This window comes from Hibiscus syriacus, unplaced genomic scaffold (genome assembly GCF_006381635.1).
Source record: "Hibiscus syriacus cultivar Baekdansim isolate YM2019G1 unplaced genomic scaffold, ASM638163v2 tig00007902_pilon, whole genome shotgun sequence".
NCBI lineage: Eukaryota > Viridiplantae > Streptophyta > Magnoliopsida > Malvales > Malvaceae > Hibiscus > Hibiscus syriacus.
In genome coordinates this window covers 55,073-71,591 of record NW_024062148.1, presented here as the reverse complement: position 1 = coordinate 71,591, position 16,519 = coordinate 55,073, and the positions used below count along the sequence as shown (strand labels likewise).

General features: G+C 36.0%; 1 pseudogene; it reads left to right on the top strand.

Moving 5' to 3' along the window:
- Positions 1–388: 388 nt before the first annotated feature.
- On the top strand, positions 389–15,231 carry LOC120201746 (annotated as a pseudogene).
- Positions 15,232–16,519: the final 1,288 nt, after the last annotated feature.

Sequence of the window (16,519 nt, the reverse complement as noted above, 5' to 3'; positions counted from 1 at the left end):
TTAGAAAATATCCTTTTTCATTTCTCCTCATTATAGTAGCTTAAGGTTAAAGACGCAGCAGAAGATGGCTGCCATTCCTTTTCAGCTTGTCTCAGCCTCGTTTTAATTAAGAAAAGAAATAGAACTCAAGGTTCTTTTTTTTCGTACAATACTTTCAAGTTTCAGATTCTTTCGCACGATCCAGATCCTTAACAAAAGCAGTATACTTTAAGGGATTTTTATTTTTATAATTTGATGTAAATGAAGATACATGGGTTCTTTTATTTAAGGTAGTGTCAGTTTGAACGTTGGTCGGCAAATAATGACTTGAAGAAAGCAAGGTGATGGGAGGTTATGGGCATTTTCTTTTCGGTTTTCTGACTTGTTAGGGTTCATTATGGAATCAGAGATGAACACTGGGTACTGGCTCACACGTGCGCTGCTCTGTAAATAGCATAAAAGAGGAGAGCACCTTTCCGAGGTAGCCATTTCCCATACACTTCCATGTAAGGCAACATCCTATCGGATAAGGATATGTATTTTAGTATAACCATATTTCAAAAAAAAACCATACAAATAATATCAAATCATGAAAGGCTTATTACAAAATTATCCGATTTTAGATTCGGTATCCAGATTACTAATACGATGGGGATGATTCAAATTCAAGAGTGATGATTTGAATAATGTAGCCTTGCATAATTGTTTCACATTTCATAATTTGATTTGCAAAGTTTGGTGATGATCAACTACCTGATATAAAATTAAAGTCACAACTTATAGGCTTTTCCACAACATGAAGGTAATAATTGGGTGGACCGCTAATAATGTAGTATGAGATAATGTCACTTCATTCTTCTTCTTCATCATTAACATCGATCCCTTCATTCTTTGGGGGAAAAAAGGTACTTCAATGATTATTACCATATAAAAATAATAGTAAGGTTTCGCCCTTTTGCGGTAGATATCTCATGCAACTTAAAGCGTAGATAATTTTCACTTTTATGGATCGTCCACCCCCTACTATTACTATCTATATGCATATAAATATAAAGTGTACATAATGTTAAGGTTATACATGTGCTTTATACAATGTTGAAATGATTAAACATTTAATGATATATGATATTATAAATGGAGTAAATGAAAACCAGATATAGTATCAAATTTACAAAAAATAACGTGTCATCCTTGGAACTGGCTAAATTGTTGAGCTTCATATATCAAAATATTAACACCTTTGGGCAGCTCAATCGTATATTGATTGAGGCCCATTATGTTTGGGTCTAACATATTCACAATTTAGGCTTTTTGGCCCATTAGGGCTGGCGGTTTAATTGTTTAGCCTAATACCGTACAAAGCAAATTATTTAGAGATATACGGTATTTACTATAATAACGAGTTTTAGAAAAAAATTATTTAAACTTTTCAATTCGATGTGATAAAATCTAATAAAAAAATATATTTTATTAAAATTCGTCAGATCGACATGATAAATTAAATAAAAATTATTATTTGGACAAACTATTATGTGAGCATGATAAATTATTTCTATACTGTAGCATTTATCATAGATGATGAAATAATTAACCCGCCTACGCTAATGAAACCCCCCCCCCAATAATTTTGAAGAGCTATGGCGCTTGCTTGAGAGACTCTACGTTACAGTTTCCGATTCCCAGTCACACCGATAATCGCAAGAGGTTGTTAACATTCTTTATTTAGGATAAGATATTGTTCTTTTTCTTAATCGTGGTAGCTGTTAAATTAGTATGTTAATTTCTTAATCAACGTTATTTGTTGGCTGATTTGGTCTATAGTGAAAGATTTTGGTTTGTTTGATTTAGTGCTTGATGGGTGTTATCGTGAAGCAAAGTTAGTCTCAGTTGGAATTTTTTCTATTTGCATAGTTGATCTGCTTATCATCTTGTTTGCTTGATTTGTAGCTGGAGAAACGTAAAATGGAGATCCCCACAAGCAGCAGTGATACCTAATTTTCATCTCCCTATGCATAGTCTTGAGGTTAAAAATAGGTAACTAATAAACTTCCCACTGTTTGAATCTGGTTGATGTTCCACTGTGTGAAATGTGTTGTTAATTTGCTCATAGTTTCTCCATTTTCATGATAAGTACTGCATTTATACCTGTGTGTTGGAAATAAAACACTCACACAAACAACTTTTATTGAAACTCAAACAAATATTACAAGAGCACTCTCACTCAAAAACAAGAACTACAACTCACTCTTATAGGACTTTACTTCTTCACTCACTTAGAAACTCTAAATTTTTCTTGATGCTTAAAACTAAAATAGTGAGGGGTATTTATACTACTCAAGAATAATCCTACACCACACAAATAAACTAATTTAAACCATTACAAATTCAACAAATACCTAACTTTCACCTAACTAAATTGATGTAAGCAATGACATCATTATTTAAATGATGTAAGCAATGACATCTTTACTTAAATGATGTAAGCAATGACATCAATTTAGTTTGGGTTTGGGTTTAGGCTCCCATAATGGATCAAGTTTATAATCCAACACCCCCTTTAAACTTGATCTTGTGACCCCTAGTAAGTTCCTTAATCTTATGAAGTCTTCACTTTTCAGTGGCTTGGTAAAAATATTGGCAACTTGATCATGTGACTTCACGTATTCAACTTCCACATCATTTCTTGCAACACACTCCCTTATATAGTGGTAGCGAATGTCGATGTGCTTGCTTCGATCATGGAATACTGGATTCTTTGATAAGGCAATGGCTGATTTGTTATCGACACAAACCTTGGTAGGCTCTTCTTGTATCAAACTTATCTCCTTCAGTAGATTTCTAAGCCAAATTGCATGACAAACACATGAGGTAGCAGCAACATATTCCGCTTCACAAGTGGACAATGTGACAATCGGTTGTTTCTTTGACATCCATGTGAACGTAATATCTCCCATGAAAAATATGAATCCAGTAGTGCTCCTTCGATTATCTATGTCTCCACCCCAATCACTGTAGCTATATCCAACAAGCTTGTAATCATTAGAAACTGAATAGAACAATCCAAAGTCAATTGTACCTTTCAGATAGCGAAGAATTCTCTTTGCGGCTTTAAAATGGGTGATTGTTGGAGATTCCATGTAACGACTAACCAATCCAACTACGTGAAGAATATCGAGTCTCGTGCAAGTTAGATAGTATAGACTTCCTACCAAACTTTTGAAGAATGTTGGATCTACACTTTCACCTTCTTCATGTTTGGTCATCTTGATCCTGTATTCTGCCGGTGTGCTTATTGTCTTACAGTTCTGCATCTTGAACTTCTTCAGTATCTCCTTTGCATAGCTTTCATGTGAAATGAAAATTCCATCATTTTGTTGCTTAACTTCAATGCCAAGGTAGTACGCTATGAGCCCCATGTCTGTCATCTCGAATTCTTTCATCATCACATCCTTGAATTCATTAAACATGTTTGGGTTACTTCCGGTGAAGATCAAATCGTCCACATATAGACATACGATCAAAATATCTTCATCTTTGATCTTGATATATAGAGCATGCTCGTAGGGACATTTGTTGAAGTCATTCTCTTGGAAGTACTTGTCGATTCGGCTATTCAATGCCCTTGGTGTTTGTTTTAGCCCGTAAAGAGCCTTCCTCAACTTCAACACCTTGTCTTCGTGCCCTTTGACTTCATAACCTGATGGTTGCTGAATATAAACTTCCTCTTCAAGAACTCCATTTAGGAAGGCGGACTTTACATCCATCTGTTGTATCTTCTACTTGTTTTGAGCTGCCAAAGAAATGATTAGTCTGATAGACTCCAATCGAGCAATAGGAGCAAATACCTCATCATAGTCAATTCCAGCCTTTTGACTATAGCCTTTAGCAACTAGTCTCGCCTTGTGCCTTTCAATCTCTCCTTTGGCATTTTGTTTTGTTTTGTACACCCATTTGACACCTATCGCCTTATGTCCCTTGGGATGTGAGGTAAGTTCTCATGTGTCATTCTTCTCGATGGCCTTGATTTCTTCATCAATCGCATCTCTCCATTTCTTTTCTTGAACTGTTTCTTGAAAGCTCACTGGTTCACAATCGGCAAACAGACAAAATAATGTAAGATTATCTTGTCGTTCAGTTACCTCATAGAGATGTTGTAACACCCTCAACCCGTATCCGACCCGGATACAAGTCTGAGGTGTCACATTGACTTTTCAAACTTTAATCTTTTAACGAAAACCAATGAAATTTAAAACTTTCATTAAAATAACATTGTCACTGTACACGAGTTAACCAAAACAAGACAAAACTAATCAGAGCATTTGTAACTACCACTTTTTTTACATGCCAACACACTACATACAACAAAATACCTACTGTGACTTTACTTCTGATCTGACCGCTGAGTAGAGATAGGTTGATCTGCAAATTCCTATTCTTGATTCTCCTGCTCTTCGAAACCTACGTGTAAAAACACTTACACGCTAAGTCATAGACTTAGTGAGGCATAATTACATAATAAAGAATTAAAAAAATATAAACAGGTCGTCTACTATCCAAACACAATTATACTATCATCCCATCATGTATTATACCACATATGAGCCAATATAAATCATAATAATACCATATTAAGATACAATTATATACATCCTCGTTATGTCTTATTTAAGCCCATACACACTATTGAGAACCCAAGGTATACGAGTATTATGAGGTTGTGCACACGTATGCTGCCACCACAGCTCAATGAATATTCCGAAAGACCTATCCAGAGGTCATAAAGATCCTCAGTAACTATCCAGAGGTCATAAAGATCCTCGGTAACTATCCAGAGGTCATAAAGATCCTCGGTAACTATCCAGAGGTCATAAAGATCCTCAGTAATTATCCAGAGGTCATAAAGATCCTCGGTAACTATCTAGAGGTCATAAAGATCCTCGGTAACTATCCAGAGGTCATAAAGATCCTCGGTAACTATCCAGAGGTCATAAAGATCCTCGGTAACTATCCAGAGGTCATAAAGATCCTCGGTAACTATCCAGAGGTCATAAAGATCCTCGGTAACTATCCATATGTTCCTTAGAACATAGATATATTGTCCATATGTCTCGAAAGACATAGGTAGTTCTTCGACTCTTGGCATATCAACTATACTTACAGTTCTCATAACTCATATCATGGTATTGTCTTTTACCTTATTACATATTCATACATCATATCACATTTTTCTTTTTCTATAGCTCTTTATCACATGTTCATATGATCATCTTATTACCTATACCTTTTCATATAACCATTACATACATACATACATGTCATCATTTATGTTTTTATCATACTCCTATAGTATTATCCTTCATCTTTTTTATCTCTTGTTCATTTTTCATCCAATAACTTATATAAATGTATATTTATCACGTATACTAGTTCCTAGTTCCCATCACACTAGCATATTTTCATATAATTCATGTCACCCCTCATATGATTTCATATTCATATTCTATATATTTCATATTCTTTCTTATGCCCTTTTCATATTTCTTATTTCATATTCTTATGAAATCATATTGATCATTTTAACTATTTCACATATTTAACACATTTATCTACCTATTTACACAGCTCATATCATATATATATATATTGTAACATGTCAATACATATGCTCATTCATACATATAAACCATAACAGACACGGCACACACACTTCATATACCTAATATAGATATCTCGTAACTCATTCATATAAGCTCTAATCTGGAAAATAGACTTACCACAATCTGCATAGTATATCCCATAATGTATATGGTATGAATTCATATCATATTTAATAATATTGAATGAATCATGTATCAAGATATTAAATCTAGACTTATCGAAATTCTAAAACTGAATATACTAACATAATCATGTTATGCACATGCACTCACCTTACCCTTGTTTGAATTGAATCAATTCTAACCCTTCGATTACTTTGAAGCAAAGTCACGTTCAATATCTACATAAGCATAATTTTTCAAGATGATTATCAGATGCCTAAGTCTTGAAATTAACCTCTAATAGCCTACCAATTTAAGGGATTAATAGTTTAGTTTCTCTTCTTTCTTCTTCTTTTTTTTCAATATGGGGGAATCGGTTCCCCCCCCTGGGGGTATCGATTCCCCTCTAGCATTATGGAAATTCATATTCGTTTGAGGGGGGATCGATTCCCCTTGAATGGGTACCGATTCCCCTATCCCAGAAATCCCATTTTGAGCTCGAAAATCACCTTATTTCAGCTCAAACCTTCCTATTTCACTTCCTTTAATACTCCTAACTTTAATACACATACTTAAACTTATTTCGATTCCATAATCACTTCTTTAACTTCAAAGCTAGTCATTCCTATGTAATTGCAAAAATTATACTAGTTTTGCAACATGTTCAAATTCCTATTCTAACACTTCCTATCCCTTAATTAACTTGATGACAAGTCAAATTCAACTTCCAATTCTCAATATAAACTTTATTTCGATATTTCATTCAAAAAATTCAAATCTTTAAATCCTCATGAACTCTTCATTTTGTTGTTTTAAAGCAAATTAATCTTTCCTTAATCTTACTTAGCATCTAATAATCAAAGCTAAACTTAAATTTCAGTACATAATCAACTCAAGAGAAAACTCACCTTTGCTTGGCTTCACACGTGAAGAAGAAGAAGAAAAAGAAGGGAACTCTGGAAACCTCTAATCTTTGTTTCCTTCCTTCCATGTGTATCTATATATACCATATATTATTATTATATTTTTCTTTTCTTTACAAATGACCATACTATCCTTTCATTCCTCATTCTTTTCAATTTGATCTTACCCCTCATTTCTCATATAAGTCTTTAAACCACTCAATTATTCTAATTTAAATCACCAAATTTTGAAACCTTACAATTTAATCACTAACCGGTATTGAGGATGTTACAAATCTCTCCTCCTTTTAAGAAAATTCGTCCTCAAATTTCCATTACACATATCGATAAGAACATATCTTTCAATGTTCTCATGCTCCTTTCTCTACTTATTCCATTGCAATTTGTAATGAATGATTTGCTTTCACTTCCCAAAGAACCCAATCCATTTCTAATTACCTTATAACCATACCCAATCTCTTATTCCATCATTCTATAACTCAGAACACAACCCTAAACCTCTTCAATTATTATTAAACGTATACTTTATGAAATCAATCAATCTTTTTATAACATTTTCTACCATTTCCTTACCCTTATCAACTTATAATTCACACTTTACACCCCTTTTTCATTTAATTACCTATATATATACTCCTTTATAAATCACTATCTCCTTACTTATCCCTTGAGAACTATCTCCATTAGATTAACATAGAATTAAATTCCCTGAATTCGAATGTAACACTTCTAACATATCTTGTTTACTTTAGCACTGTACCTTAATGGAATTGTCACTACACTATTTAAAAAAAATGACTTCCAACTAAATTTGCAATTCTCTTACCCATTCTCTAATCTTATATGGTTATACAAGCTCATATCAACTAATATCATAAAGCATTTACTGTACAATAGAAGATACCTGCTATTATCTCTGGATCCTCATTGTCTTCACTGATATTGAGATTATATACTCTAGCCGTAGAGCGCATTTCCTGTTGAGTAGAAAATTCTGTCTGACTTCTTCCTCTACCTCTACCCCGTCCTCTCTGGAATATCGAAGCAGATCGCTCCGACTGCACAGGCTTTCCTGTCCCCAATGGACAATCTCTCATGAAATGTCCTATTTCCCCACATCGAAAACAGGCTCCAGATTCAACTCTACATGCCCCACCATGATATCTCTCACAAATCTGACAGTGTCTCTGTTGTGCTCTTCCATCACCAGACTTTCCTAATTGAGTCTGTCTAGCTCTCATCTGATTTGATCCTCTAGCAGAGGATACCACTGATTCAGACCTTACTTGGTATTGGAACCCAAAATCTCTACTTCTCTTGGGTGGTACAGAGCTCGATGAAGCCCCCGTTCTTTTGGAAGATTGAGCTTTCTGATCCCCAAACTGCTCATTCTGAGCTCTTTCTAGAGCTTTAGCACGATTTACTACTTCCTGAAACGATGACAAGTTCAAAACAATCAACATCTCTTTTAGCCTTGGTCGTAGTCCTTCAACAAACCACTCACATGCTTCTTTCTCTGTCCGAATCAATTCGACCGTGAATCGACTTAACTTGTTGAATTCACACTCATATTCATACACAGTGTGATTCAGCTGTTTCAAATTCAAGAATTCTTGCTTCATTTCCCTAATGAACTGATCTCCTATATACTTGTGCTTAAACTCTTCTAAAAACAAATACCATGTTTTCTGATCATTTGGCATCCTATGAATAACATTCGTCCACCAGATTCTCGCTTGCCCACGGAGCAAAGAGACCATCCCATCTAGTTTCTCCATATCAGAGCAGTGGAGTCCCTCTAACATGATCTTTACATCATTAAGCCAAAGGTCCGCAACAACAGGACCTTCTTCGGCTTCACATTTGAACTCTGGAGCTCCTAATCCCTTTAACTCTTTAGCTATATTAATCCTCTGCGTTGAGGATGCAAGAGTTTGGAAACGTGTCAAAATAGTGCCCAACGTCCTGAAGAATACATTTTGATCTTGTACAGGCACTCCAAAGGGTGTCTGTCCTTCACCTTGCCTGGCCAGGGCAGGTGAATTACTACTTTCAGCTAATATATCATCTCTCGCTTCACCCCGAGAGCTATCTTGTCCTGACATCTAATAAGAGATAACCAAATATTTCTATCAGCTAAACAACATACTCATTACTCGTATCAGATCAGAAGTTCTTACTACTATGTTGGCATGAACACTTTTTAAGACACTCTGGACTCCGATTCATGCCGAGAATCGACTAAACCATAGCTCTGATACCATTAAATGTAACACTCTCAACCCGTATCCGACCCGGATACAAGTCTGAGGTGTCACATTGACTTTTCAAACTTTAATCTTTTAACGAAAACCAATGAAATTTAAAACTTTCATTAAAATAACATTGTCACTGTACACGAGTTAACCAAAACAAGACAAAACTAATCAGAGCATTTGTAACTACCACTTTTCTTACATGCCAACACACTACATACAATAAAATACCTACTGTGACTTTACTTCTGATCTGACCGCTGAGTAGAGATAGGTTGATCTGCAAATTCCTATTCTTGATTCTCCTGCTCTTAGAAACCTACGTGTAAAAACACTTACACGCTAAGTCATAGACTTAGTGAGGCATAATTACATAATAAAGAATTACAAAAATATAAACAGGTCGTCTACTATCCAAACATAATTATACTATCATCCCATCATGTATTATACCACATATGAGCCAATATAAATCATAATAATACCATATTAAGATACAATTATATGCATCCTCGTTATGTCTTATTTAAGCCCATACACACTATTGAGAACCCAAGGTATACGAGTATTATGAGGTTGTGCATACGTATGCTGCCACCACAGCTCAATGAATATTCCGAAAGACCTATCCAGAGGTCATAAAGATCCTCAGTAACTATCCAGAGGTCATAAAGATCCTCGGTAACTATCCAGAGGTCATAAAGATCCTCGGTAACTATCCAGAGGTCATAAAGATCCTCGGTAACTATCCAGAGGTCATAAAGATCCTCGGTAACTATCCAGAGGTCATAAAGATCCTCGGTAACTATCCAGAGGTCATAAAGATCCTCGGTAACTATCCAGAGGTCATAAAGATCCTCGGTAACTATCCAGAGGTCATAAAGATCCTCGGTAACTATCCAGAGGTCATAAAGATCCTCGGTAACTATCCAGAGGTCATAAAGATCCTCGGTAACTATCCAGAGGTCATAAAGATCCTCGGTAACTATCCATATGTTCCTTAGAACATAGATATATTGTCCATATGTCTCGAAAGACATAGGTAGTTCTTCGACTCTTGGCATATCAACTATACTTACAGTTCTCATAACTCATATCATGGTATTGTCTTTTACCTTATTACATATTCATACATCATATCACATTTTCTTTTTCTATAGCTCTTTATCACATGTTCATATGATCATCTTATTACCTATACCTTTTCATATAACCATTACATACATACATACATGTCATCATTTATGTTTTTATCATACTCCTATAGTATTATCCTTCATCTCTTTTATCTCTTGTTCATTTTTCATCCAATAACTTATATAAATGTATATTTATCACGTATACTAGTTCCTAGTTCCCATCACACTAGCATATTTTCATATAATTCATGTCACCCCTCATATGATTCATATTCATATTCTATATATTTCATATTCTTTCTTATGCCCTTTTCATATTTCTTATTTCATATTCTTATGAAATCATATTGATCATTTTAACTATTTCACATATTTAACACATTTATCTACCTATTTACACAACTCATATCATATATATATACTGTAACATGTCAATACATATGCTCATTCATACATATAAACCATAACAGACACGGCACACACACTTCATATACCTAATATAGATATCTCGTAACTCATTCATATATAAGCTCTAATCTGGAAAATAGACTTACCACAATCTGCATAGTATATCCCATAATGTATATGGTATGAATTCATATCATATTTAATAATATTGAATGAATCATGTATCAAGATATTAAATCTAGACTTATCGAAATTCTAAAACTGAATATACTAACATAATCATGTTATGCACATGCACTCACCTTACCCTTGTTTGAATTGAATCAATTCTAACCCTTCGATTACTTTGAAGCAAAGTCACGTTCAATATCTACATAAGCATAATTTTCAAGATGATTATCAGATGCCTAAGTCTTGAAATTAACCTCTAATAGCCTACAAATTTAAGGGATTAATAGTTTAGTTTCTCTTCTTTCTTCTTCTTTTTTTTCATTATGGGGGAATCGGTTCCCCCCCTGGGGGTATCGATTCCCCTCTAGCATTCTGGAAATTCATATTCGTTTGAGGGGGGATCGATTCCCCTAGCCCAGAAATCCCAATTTGAGCTCGAAAATCACCTTATTTCAGCTCAAACCTTCCTATTTCACTTCCTTTAATACTCCTAACTTTAATACACATACTTAAACTTATTTCGATTCCATAATCACTTCTTTAACTTCAAAGCTAGTCATTCCTATGTAATTGCAAAAATTATACTAGTTTTGCAACATGTTCAAATTCCTATTCTAACACTTCCTATCCCTTGATGACAAGTCAAATTCAACTTCCAATTCTCAATATAAACTTTATTTCGATATTTCATTCAAAAAATTCAAATCTTTAAATCCTCATAAACTCTTCATTTTGTTGTTTTAAAGCAAATTAATCTTTCCATAATCTTACTTAGCATCTAATAATCAAAGCTAAACTTAAATTTCAGCACATAATCAACTCAAGAGAAAACTCACCTTTGCTTGGCTTCACACGTGAAGAAGAAGAAGAAAAAGAAGGGAACTCTGGAAACCTCTAAACTTTGTTTCCTTCCTTCCATGTGTATCAATATATACCATATATTATTATTATATTTTTCTTTTCTTTACAAATGACCATACTATCCTTTCATTCCTCATTCTTTTCAATTTGATCTTACCCCTCATTTCTCATATAAGTCTTTAAACCACTCAATTATTCTAATTTAAATCACCAAATTTTGAAACCTTACAATTTAATCACTAACCCGGTATTGAGGATGTTACAGATCTCTAAGGCTTCTTGTGCGTTGCACAACTCTTTCACTTTGACTCCCACTTGACGATGAAGAAGGTGATGAGTCTCCTTGAGTGGTTGATGTTGGTGAAGTGGGTGGAGTTGCAAGCTCTTGTTGAGATTCATCTAGTTGTTCCCTCATTGTCTGCTCATCTTCTTCAAACTGAGGAAAGAAATTGAAGTCATCCGTATGAGAGTTAAAATCTCATTCTCCTTCTTCGTTGAAGACCACATCTCGACTAATCACAAACTTCTTATTGTTTGGATTGTACAACTTGTAGCCCTTCAAATTAGCATCATAGCCGATAAAGATAAAACTCTCGCTTTTAGCATCAAGCTTCGTTCTTCTCTCGTCTGGTACGTGAACATGGGCTATACTTCCAAAGGTTCTCAAATGGGAAATGTCAGACTTTCTTTCACTCCATGCTTCTTGCGGTGTCTTTCCCCATACACTTCTTGTTGGAGATCGGTTTGTCAAGTAGACTGCACACGCTACTGCCTTCGCCCAAAATTCCTTAAGTAGTTTCTTGCTTTTGAGCATGCTTCGTGCCATGTCGAGGATTGTTCTGTTCTTTATTTCTACCACACCATTTTGCTGGGGGGGATCTAGGAACTGTCATTGGTCGATGAATTCCATTTGCTTCATAGAACTCTTCAAACTCCCTAGAAGTAAATTCTCCACCTCGTCTATGACCTCTACCTCTGCCTTAGCCACGTTGGTTTCTATCATTGCGTTGGCTCTCATGCATATCCTTGAGTTGCAGCTTGAGGTGTTGCTCAGTAAACTCATGCTTCTTCTTATGCTTCTCTTCGTATCCTTGCAATGATCCTTGGAGCTGCTCGATCCTCATTTCTTCCAAGTCTTTAGTTTCTTCAATCGTCACGACGATGTGCTCAAATTTGGGATCCAACGAACGGAGTATCTTCTCTATTATCCTCACATCTTCTAACTTTTCACCATTTCTTTTTAATTGATTAGAAACAACTACTACTCTTGAGAAATAATCTGAAATAGACTCAGATGCTTCATGTGTAAGGATTCGAATTCACCTCTTAATGTTTGGAGACAAACCTTGTTCACTTGCTCAGATCCTTTGTAAGAGGTTTGCAGCTTCTCCCATGCTTCCTTGCTAGAGCTTGCACTTGAAATCTTTTCAAAACCATCATCATCTAATGCTTGGTAGATGAGGTAGAGACTCTTCTTGTCTCTCTTTCTTGAATCCTTCAAAGTTGTCTTTTGATCTGGTGTAAGAGTAGCAAAAACAACATCATCCACAATCTCGTTATAGCCTTTCTCTATGATATCCCACACATCTTGTGATCCAAGAAGTGCCTTTATTTTGATACTCCAATTATCGTAGTTGTTGTCGTTGAGTGTCGGAACTTGGAATGGTGACATACCATTTTCCATATTTCTCAATATAATGAGATTTTGTAAAATCCGATTGCACGGATGAATCCGGAACACCGAAAAAACCTTAGGAGGGACTTTGACAACTCGGTCAAGGGCTCTAACTCGGCTGACTCGGCTCAACTCGGTGAGTCAACTGGATTTTCTGGCAGCAGTCTTTCGGCGGTGCGTCAGAACTTAGATTGAGAATATTCTGGCGGCGTCAGATTCCTCTCGTCGAGACCTTCGATCTTTCCAACTCGCTCTAATACCACTTTGCTGGAAATAAAACACTCACACAAACAACTTTTATTGAAACTCAAACAAATATTACAAGAGTACTCTCACTCAAAAACAAGAACTACAACTCACTCTTATAGGACTTTGCTTCTTCACTCACTTAGAAGCTCTTAATTTTTCTTGATGCTTAAAACTAAAATGGGGAGAGGTATTTATACTACTCAAGAATAATCCTACACCATACAAATAAACTAATTTAAACCATTACAAATACAACAAATACCTAACTCTCACCTAACTAAATTGATATAAGCAATGACATCATTATTTAAATGATGTAAGCAATGACATCTTTACTTAAATGATGTAAGCGATGACATCAATTTAGTTTGGGTTTGGGTTTAAGCTCCCATAATAGATCAAGTTTATGATCCAACACTGTGTTCCTTCTTGAAATGTCAATGTTTGCCATGTTTTCGTATCTGTTTGTTTTCTTTTCTTAAGCTGCTATAATCCATATGTTTTGGATGTGTCATTGACATTGTTCTGTTATTCAAATCTGTATTACGTGCCTTGAAATAAACATAACCGAATTACTTGGTATTGACCCGTGCATAATTTCAATTAGAATAATCTTTTCATACTTATTATAGTCTTATGTTTGAAGTTGGTACTTGTCTAATGCTCCATTCATGGAGAATGCCTAAGATCTAGTGGTTCTGTGATGATGGTGCTATGGTGTATGTATATTCACTGTGTCATAAACTTGTGGTGAATGTTTTAGTGTCTTAATCGATGGAGAGATGGTTTGTCTGTAGCTTTAGATTTGTTGGAAATGAAGCTTCTTTTGTAAGAATCACTGTTGTTGATGATTTTACCTGCCTTGTGTTTTGCAGGACATCGACAGAAGATATAAAAGCTCTTAGACTGATAACAGCCATCAAAACCCCATATCTACCTGATGGAAGGTTTGATCTTGAAGCATATGATAACTTGGTGAATATGCAGATTGAAAATGGTACTGAAGGGGTAATTGTTGGCGGCACAACTGGTGAGGGCCAGCTGATGAGCTGGGATGAACACATAATGCTTATTGGTCATACTGTCAACTGTTTTGGTGGATCAGTTAAGGTAATTGGTAAAAAGGGAAGCAACTCAACCAGGGAAGCGATTCATGCTACAGAACAAGGTTTTGCTGTTGGAGTGCATGCTGCTCTTCACATCAATCCTTATTATGGCAAAACTTCTCTTGAAGGCTTAGTTTCTCACTTTGATAGCGTTCTGCCAATGGGCCCTACGATCATATACAATGTGCCATCAAGAACTGGACAAGATATTCCTCCACGTGTTGTCAACACTGTAGCACAGAGTCCTAACTTGGCTGGTATCAAGGAATGTGTTGGAAATGACCGCATTAAGCAATATATAGGCAATGGAATTGTAGTGTGGAGTGGGAACGACAATCAGTGCCATGATGCTAGGTTGAGCCATGGGGCTACCGGGGTAATTTCTGTTACAAGCAATTTGATTCCAGGCTTGATGCGTGAACTCATGTTCAGTGGGAAAACCCTTTCACTTAACGCAAAGCTCTTACCTCTGATCGAGTGGCTCTTTTAGGAGCCTAACCCCATTGGCCTTAACACAGCCCTTGCCCAGCTGGGGGTTGTGAGGCCAGTTTTCAGGTTACCATATGTACCTCTTCCACTGGCAAAGAGAGTAGAATTTGTTAATCTGGTCAAGGAAATTGGGCGGGAGAACTTTGTTGGAAAAAAAGATGTTAAGGTGCTCGATGACAACGAATTCATCTTGGTTGGGCGGTTGTTAGGAAAATAAACCGAGTACAAGTAATTTCCCTATAACCAGATTAGTGAGAATGCGAAATAAAAGCGGAAAAATAATACCCGAAAATTGATAACGCAGTTCAGCCAATTGTGCTTACGTCTCCGGGCTGCTGCAGATCTTTTACTAAGAGAGAAAATTTACAGGTGTTTACAAAACACTCACTACTCACAAGAAAGCTCTCTAGTATAGGAAGAAAGAAATGTTTTGAGATGGGATTTTGAAGCTAAATGGGTAAGGGTATTTATAGTAGAAACTTAGGGACTAATCTTTGAAAATACCCTAAAGTACAATGACTAAAGTGAATTTACACATTCCTATTTTCAACAAACATCTACCAAAATTTTACCAAACTTTGAAAAACATTTTTCAAAGAAACATTTACCAAACTTTGAAAAAAACATTTTCCAAAGTTGGTTGCCAAACTTTGAAACTTTTAACAATCTCCCACTTGAAGACTGATTTTAATATGTCTTCACACCTCGATCAATGTAGCAGCATGTCTGGTCTTGTTATTCTAGCATGCCAACTGAAGTTGAACACAACTTCAGTTTGTCCGTAGTCACCGTCTTTGTCAACATGTCTGCCGGATTTTGAGCTCCACTAATCTTTTCAAGTTTCAAAATCCCATCTTCCAGAAGAGACCGGATAAAATGATATCTCAATTGTATGTGCTTTGTCCTGGAATGAAAAGACGGATTCTTTGCTAGATGGATAGCACTTTGACTGTCGCAATACAAGATATTGTTTTCTTGTTTCTTGCCTAACTCTTCCAAGAAACTTTAGAGCCAAACCATCTCCTTGCTGGCTTCCGTAACAGCGACATATTCTGCTTCAGTTGTGGAGAGAGCAACTATCTTCTGTAGTTGAGAAACCCAACTCACTGCAGTTCCTCCTAGAGTATAGACATACCCTGTAGTGCTCCTTCTGATGTCGATATTTCCGGCTAAGTCAGCATCTACATAGCCTGTCAGTATCATATCTCCACCTTTGAAACAAAGTGCTTTGTTTGTGGTACCCCGAAGATATCTGAGGATCCATTTGACTGCTTCCCAGTGTACCTTGCCCGGATTATTCATGTACCTGCTAACAGCTCCCACTGCATGAGCAATATCTGGTCTGGTACAAACCATGGCATACATCAGACTTCCAATTGCTGAGGCATACGGCACCTTCACCATGTGTGCACGTTCTTCCTCCGTCTTTGGTGATTGGTCTTTGGAGAGTCTGAAATGAACACCTAAAGGTGTACTTACTGGTTTAGCATCTTGCATGTTGAACC